Here is a 7895-nt window from a genome sequence, read left to right as displayed (position 1 = left end):
CATCCTCTCTTTGTTAGACTTCACTAACATGATGAAGAGAGGATAACCTTGAAAGTTTGTTAAAGAAACACTTAGTTCAATAAAAATGGTGTTACCTGCAACTTGTTTGTTGTCCCTATTGTTCCACAGTTAACAAGAAAATATTTTGAATTGCCCCCCCCCCCCCAAAAAAAAAAAAAAACATTTTTTTTACTTCTTGATTTGTCTTGTGCCAGTTCAAAGATCTGTTCTGCTTGTTATTGAGAGTCAACTGTTGATGAATAATCTAAATAACAGTGACAATTATAACTATTTAAGCTGACCGTAAAAGGCCAGATTCCCAATTTGGATTGTGTTTGTTGAAATTAAACTATGGCTCTTGCAACATCACAGTACAAGAATGAGTTTGCCCATTCAAACTTCCCCACCAATAGCTTTACAAAATTCCATCACCAAAAACTACATAAAAGCACAAATATTAATATTGCTAGATCAAATGCCCATCGAGTAATGGGATTTAACACTTCAACTATATCTTGGAAGGCACGCCTTGGGCTCCTCAGCTGCTCACTCTCCTCAGCAGCCCTTTCTATACCCTACTACCACTACTGAGCTAGCTATTCAGTAGCAAGGAATCAGTGTCTTAACATCAGCTGACCTTCCCAGAGCCTCAGCATCTTCTGGCAGAGAGAGGCAGGCAGCAAGAAGAGTAACACTGCAAGGACTATAAGGAGGATCTGCTGTTCTATATCACCAATCAGGAATTTGAGGGGTAGGATCAAGGAGATTCTCCCAGCCCATCAGTGACTGTAAGGGTGGGGCAGTACACTCCTTTAATGAGTGTGATGCATAGACAGATATTTGTGGGTTATGATATAGGATTAATGAGCCATTGATAAAGGGTATCTACTCCCTCAGTGGTCTTGATGATATATGGGTGCCTGGTGTGCAACTTTCACAATTTTTTTAAATTACATTTTGGTATTCAGATTTCTGATACAGAATTTAGTAAAAGTTCAAGCCCAAATTAACAGAGTTGTAACATCAACATGCTGTGAGCCCCTTTCCCAAACTTTGCCATCTTCAATTCTGAGTCAACATCCCTATGCCACCATTTGCTAAGACAAATGCAGAGACTACCATTTATCCACAAGCAGCAAAACAATATTCTTAACTTTATTAAACACTAGTAAAAAAGGCCCATTTCTGGAACGAATGAAACGGACGCTAGCAAGGTTTTCCTGGGAGTGTGTATGTTTGAGAGAGAGAGCCAGAGTGAATGTGTGGGTGTGTGACAGAGTGAGACTGTCTGTGTGACAGTGTGTGTGTGAGAATGAGAGTGTGTGACAGGGCCCCCTCCCCTGTTCCTAATGCCCCTCACCCCATTCCCTCCCCTCCTTTTCCTCCTCCTTCCCACACTTTGGGTTCCTTAAGGCTTTCAAAAGTCTATGTACCCCTGTGGCCCTAACGCCCAGTATCTGGATACCCCACCGCTTTCCTCCTCACCCCTCCCCCAAGATGCAATACTTTCACGTCCTTCATTTTTTAAAAAAAGTGTCCTATCTACCCTGTGTACAAATGCCCGGCATTCAGATTGTGTTCCTCTCGTAAATTTTCATTTCTTTCATTCATTCAGAACTTGCCCCCCCCCCCCCCCCCCCCCCCCCCCCCCCCCCCCCCCTGAACACTTTTGGTTCCTTCAGTCTTTTAAAACTGTCCTATGTACCCTGTGTGCTAATGGCCAGCATTGAGATTGTTTTCCTGTCCCAAATTTGCATGTCTTTCAGTCACTCACAACTCCCCCCCCCCCTTCTCCAGTTTAACACTTTCGTTTCCTTCAGTCTTTTAAAACTCTCCTATCTACCCTGTGTCCTAATGGCCAGCATTCAGATTGTTTTCCTTTCCCAAATGTTCATGTCTTTCAGTCCTTCAGAACTCCCCCCCTCCCCCCCATTTAACACTTTCGGTTCCTTCAGTCTTTTAAAACTCTCCTATCAACCCTGTGTCCTAATGGCCAGCACTCAGATTATTTTGCTTTGCCAAATTGTCTGTCACTGAGGTCAGTGCTTGCCTGCCTAGCAGACCACTTCCGGCAGGCACGGTCCCAAGCACATCCTGTTGGAGGTGAGAATTATTATATAGGATTACATGTCTCAGCACGCTTATTAAAACAGGGGTCACAAAGCATCTCCCTTATTCAAAAATGTAAACCTAATTTTCCTATGCACCCCTGCCTTCATAATATTACAGCACACACCCAGCTGCAAACCTTTGAGATCGATACCTTACACTGCTATTATCTGATGGGATGGAGCATTCAAGAACTGCAAAATAGATTTCTGAGCTGCAAAGAAGAGGACATTTGTGAGCCTTGGGGATTAGTGTAAGAGCCTATTTTATAAAGGCACATAAGCGCTTGTTAGATCAGGCGACCCTCAGGGGGAGGAATGCTGGCTTCAGCCTAACCCCTGGTAAGCCTTTCCTCAGCTGAGAGGTGCCCAGCTCTACCACCGGCTGCCTTTCAGGTGCTGTGGAGGACTTGCAGCTCATCTGCATATCCTTACAGCCTTCTCTGGGGTGACACCCCGCCTACAAGCTTGAAGCCACTACCTCACTTACCTGCCTCCTAACTTGCCAGCCACTGACTTACCCACTCTCCAGTCCATCAATCCCTCAAATTCCAAGCCTCCGGCTCTTTGCTCTGTCACTACACTTACACTTGTCACACTGCAATCACTACTTATGGCCCCTGTCCACATCCTCTTCCTTGCCCTGTCCCTTCCTAATCTTTTTCCCCTCCCCTTACCACTGTCTACCGCTGGAACCCATTGCGCACCTGTGTTCCCTCCCGTCCTGCCCGCTACGGCAATACCCTATTCACCCTCATCCCTCACCACCTCACCATCTCTCTTGTCCCCCTCCTCCTTCCTAGCCCTTAATCTCCAACACCTCCTTCCTACCATTAACCCTTCACCATTCCTCCTAAGTGCACCCCGTCTTCGTCGCCTTTGTCGCCCGACCTCCCCCACCCTCCTCCGCACTCTCTTGCTCCTCCTCCTACTATCCGCGGGAGACATTAATCCTAATCCAGCCCCCCCCCCCACCTGTCCTCCTCCTTTCCATACCAACTATACCGTGATGTCTCCAACCTCGTCTCTATTCCCCTCCTCCCCCCCTCTTCCCTCCCCTTCTCATGTGCCTTGTGGAATGCCCACTGATCTGCAACAAACTGCCCTTCACCCACGATCTCTTCATCTCTCGTTCCCTCCAACTGCTCGCCCTAACTGAAACCTGGCACTCCCCTGACGACTCTGCCTCAGTCGCGGCCCTCTGTCATGGAGGCTATCTCTTCTCCCACACTCCCCGCCCAGATGGCCGCGGTGGAGGCGTCGGGCTACTTCTCTCACCCTCCTGTAGTTTCCAACCCCTCCTCCTACCGCAGTCTCACTGCTTCTCGTACTTCGAAGCTCACTCCATCCGGCTATTCTACCCATTACCACTCAGAGTTGCAGTCATCTACCGCCCCCCTGACAAGCCCCTCTCTTCATTCCTTACTGACTTCGACGCTTGGCTCACCGTCTTTCTTGATCCCGCATCTCCATCCCTCATTCTTGGTGATTTTAACATTCACGTTGACAACCCATCCAACTCCTACGCTTCTAAATTCCTCACTCTGATATCTTCCTTTAACCTCCGACTATGCTCTACCACCCCTACTCACTGTGATGGCCATTGTCTCGACCTCGTTCTCTTCTCTTATTGCTCACCTTCCAATTTCTGCACCTCAGTCCTTCCTATCTCAGATCATCACCTAATCACCCTCACACTTCATCACCCTCCCCCTCAACCTCGCCCAACTATAACCACGGCCTTCAGGAATCTCCAAGCTGTCGACCCCCCTACCCTATCCTCTCACATCTCCAATGTCTTCCCTTCCATCTCGTCTTCTGAATCTGTCGACACGGCTGTCTCTACCTACAATGAAACTCTCTCCACTGCTCTGGATACCCTAGCACCATCTGTCTCTCGCCCCACTAAGCGCACTAATCCTCAGCCCTGGTTAACCCCTTGCATCCGTTACCTTCGCTCCTGCACCCGATCTGCTGAACGACTCTGGAGGAAATCTCGCACCCTATCAGACTTCACCCATTACAAATTCATGCTATCCTCCTTCCAGTCCTCCCTATTCCTTGCCAAACAGGAATATTATTCTCAATTAACCAATTCTCTTGGCTCCAACCCTCGTCGCCTCTTCGCCACCCTCAACTCCCTACTTAAAGTACCCTCCGCTCCCACCCCCCCCTCACTCTCTCCTCAAACACTAGCTGACCACTTCCGCGATAAAGTGCAGAAGATTAACCTTGAATTCACTTCCAAGCCTTCTCTTCCCTGTGACTTCTTAACCCACTCCCTCAACCAACCTAACCCGGCCTCCTTTTCCTCCTTCCCTGAGATCACTGAAGAGGAAACTGCTCACCTTCTTTCTTCCTCTAAGTGCACCACCTGTTCCTCGGATCCCATTCCCACCAATCTGCTTACCAACATCTCTCCTACAGTTAACCCCTCAATCTGTCACATCCTCAACCTCTCTCTCTCTCTCCACTGCTACTGTCCCTGACACCTTCAAGCACGCAGTAGTCACACCACTTCTCAAAAAACCATCACTTGACCCCACCTGTCCCTCCAACTACCGCCCCATCTCTCTTCTGCCCTTCCTCTCCAAATTACTTGAACGTGCTGTCCACAGCCGTTGCCTTGACTTCCTCTCCTCTCAGGCTGTCCTCGACCCGCTTCAATCTGGCTTTCGCCCACTACAATCAACAGAAACAGCACTCTCTAAAGTCTGCAATGACCTGTTCCTCGCCAAATCCAAAGGCCATTATTCCATCCTCATCCTCCTCGACCTATCCGCCGCCTTTGATACCGTCAATCATAATTTACTTCTTGACACACTGTCCTCATTTGGGTTCCAGGGCTCCGTCCTCTCCTGGTTCTCCTTGTATCTTTCCCAACGCACCTTCAGAGTATATTCTAATGGCTCCTCTTCCACCCCCGTCCCGCTCTCTGTTGGGGTTCCTCAAGGATCTGTCCTTGGACCACTTCTCTTCTCGATATACACCTCTTCCCTAGGCTCGTTGATCTCATCACATGGTTTCCAGTACCATCTCTATGCCGATGACACCCAGCTTTACCTCTCCACTCCCGACATCACAGTCGAAACCCAGGCCAAAGTTTCAGCCTGCCTTTCCGACATCGCTGCCTGGATGTCCAACCGGCATCTGAAATTGAACATGGCAAAGACTGAGCTCCTTATCTTTCCACCCAAACCCTCTTCTCCTCTTCCCCCACTTTCCGTCTCTGTTGACAACACCCTCATCCTCCCCGTCTCTTCAGCACGCAATCTCGGAGTCATCTTCGATTCCTCCCTCTCCTTCTCTGCCCATATCCAGCAGACAGCTAAGACCTGTCGCTTCTTCCTCTATAATATTAGCAAAATTCGCCCATTCCTCTCTGAACAGACCACCCGAACCCTCGTCCACTCGCTCGTTACCTCTCGTCTTGACTATTGCAACCTTCTCCTCACTGGCCTCCCGCTTAGCCACCTATACCCCCTTCAATCTGTCCAAAATTCCGCCGCACGTCTTATCTACCGCATGAACCGATACTCTCATATCACCCCTCTCCTCAAGTTGCTTCACTGGCTCCCAATCCACTACCGTATACAGTTCAAGCTTCTCCTATTGACCTTCAAGTGCACTCAATCTGCTGCCCCCCATTACCTCTCTACCCTCCTCTCCCCGTATGTTCCCACCCGTAACCTCCGCTCTCAGGACAAATCACTCCTATCTGTACCCTTCTCCACCACCGCTAACTCCAGACTCCGCCCCTTCTGCCTCGCAGCACCTTATGCCTGGAACAGATTTCCTGAGCCCATACGCCATGCGCCCTCCCTGCCCATCTTCAAGTCCTTACTCAAGGCCCATCTCTTCTCCCTTGCTTTTGGCGCCTAACCACCTTCCCCATTCCTGTTACCTACACTGACTACGTAGTCTGTTACCGTTAGATTGTAAGCTCTCTTGAGCAGGGACTGTCCCTCCCAGTGTTTAAACTTGTACAGCGCTGCGTAACCCTGGCAGCGCTATAGAAATGCTAAGTAGTAGTAGTAGTAGTAGATACCATTTTATACAAGGCAGATGATCCGCAAACTGCAAGATGGAAATAACTAACAACAGCAGATCAATAACAAATACATAGAAACTTTTATTCACTGAATAGCAAACTCAGTATATCGCCCAACACTGGCCGTGTTTCGCCCAAAAGGGCTGCGTCAAGGGATATACTGTGAACTTGACTGGCAAAAAATACAAAGTGGTGTATGGGCTAATAAGTGCATTCACTCTGCAGCTCCTCAGTACCTCTCCACTCTCATCTCTCCCTACATTCCTCCCTGGGAACTCTGTTCACTGGGTAAATCTCTCTTATCTGCTCCCTTCTCCTCCACTGCTAATTCTAGACTCCGTTCCTTTTATCTTGCTGCACCATATGCCTGGAATAGACTTCCTGAGCCAGTACGTCAAGCTCCATCTTTGGCTGTCTTCATATGTATGCTAAAAGCCAGTGGTGTGCTAGTAAATGTTTAACAACAGGCTCTCTCCCTGGTCCACCTCTGCACCCTCCCATCCACCTCTGCGCCCCCCCCCCCCCCCCCCAAATTGCAGAGCTGGCTATATATCCGGGAAGAGAGCCTGGGGGGGATGCATTACTCCAGGAAAAAAAACATTAAATGATCCCAGGTTCCAATCTAATTCATGTTTAATGTGGGATAAAATGCCATAAATAAGTAAATATAAACTTTTAATGTTGAGCACCTGATTCTCAAAGTGGACATATTCCAAACACTATAATGAAAATAAAATGATTTTTTTCTACCCTTGTTGTCTGGTGATTTTGTTTTTCTGATCATGCTGGCCCAGTATCTGATTCTGCTGCTATCTGTCCTCTTAACTCCGTTTCCAGGGCTTCCTTTCCATTTATTTCTTTACTTTCCGCCTTTCTTCTTCATTTCTTGCCCTACATCCGTAAGTAAAAGTTGGGTCCTCCACAGACTTGACTGTCCAGTGAATCCAGCTTCTGCTTATTTTCTTCATCCTTGTGCAGTTTTTCTCCTCTTCCTTTTCCCTCATCTCATCTCCTTCCTCACTCTTCCTTCCCCTCCATCCATGTCCAGCATTTCTTCTGTCCCTTCCCTCTCCTCCACCCACCCATGTCTAGCAACCCTCCTCTACCCCTGCCCCTCCTCCAGCCATCCATATTCTCTCCCCTGCCCCCTCCAGCCACCCATACCCATCAATTGTCCTCTCTCCCCTGCCCCCCTCCAGCCACCCATACCCAACGATTGTCCTCTCCCCTGCCCCCTCCAGCCATCCATACCCAGCAATTGCCATCTTTCCCCGCCCCCCTCCAGCCACCCTTGCCAGCGATTGTCCTCTCCCCTGCCCCCCTCCAACCACCCATACCCAGCGATTGTCTTCCCTTCCCTGCCCTCCCTCCAGCCACCCATACCCAGTGATTGTCCTCTCTCCCCTGCCCACCCTCCAACCACCCATACCCAGCGATTGACTTCTCTTCCCTGCCCCCCCCTCCAGCAACCCATACCCAGCGATTGTCCTCTCTCCCCTGCTCCCCCTCTAACCACCCATACCCAGCAATTGTCGGTTGTTGAGTGGATTCTTTGGGGCAGGCAGGAAAGATCCCCAGTCTTTCCTGCCCGTTGCCGCCGCTGACTCTCCCGTGGCGCTACTGCATCACTCTTCAAAATGGCCGCCAAGACTTACAAAGGCGGCCTCCAAGATTTTAGCAGAAGTCTCGCAAGGCTGCCATTGGAAGTCTCGTCAGCCATTTTTAAAGAGCGATCC

General features: G+C 49.2%; 1 protein-coding gene across 1 annotated transcript in view; it reads right to left on the bottom strand.

Moving 5' to 3' along the window:
* The window catches only part of LOC115470456 (C-factor-like), a 150062-nt gene that overhangs the window by 99550 nt on the left and 42617 nt on the right, over positions 1 to 7895 (bottom strand). The window lies entirely within an intron of this gene.

Source organism: Microcaecilia unicolor, chromosome 5, assembly GCF_901765095.1.
Source record: "Microcaecilia unicolor chromosome 5, aMicUni1.1, whole genome shotgun sequence".
NCBI lineage: Eukaryota > Metazoa > Chordata > Amphibia > Gymnophiona > Siphonopidae > Microcaecilia > Microcaecilia unicolor.
Note: the sequence above shows the minus strand (reverse complement) of the source record. Positions and strands in the feature narration are given on the sequence as shown.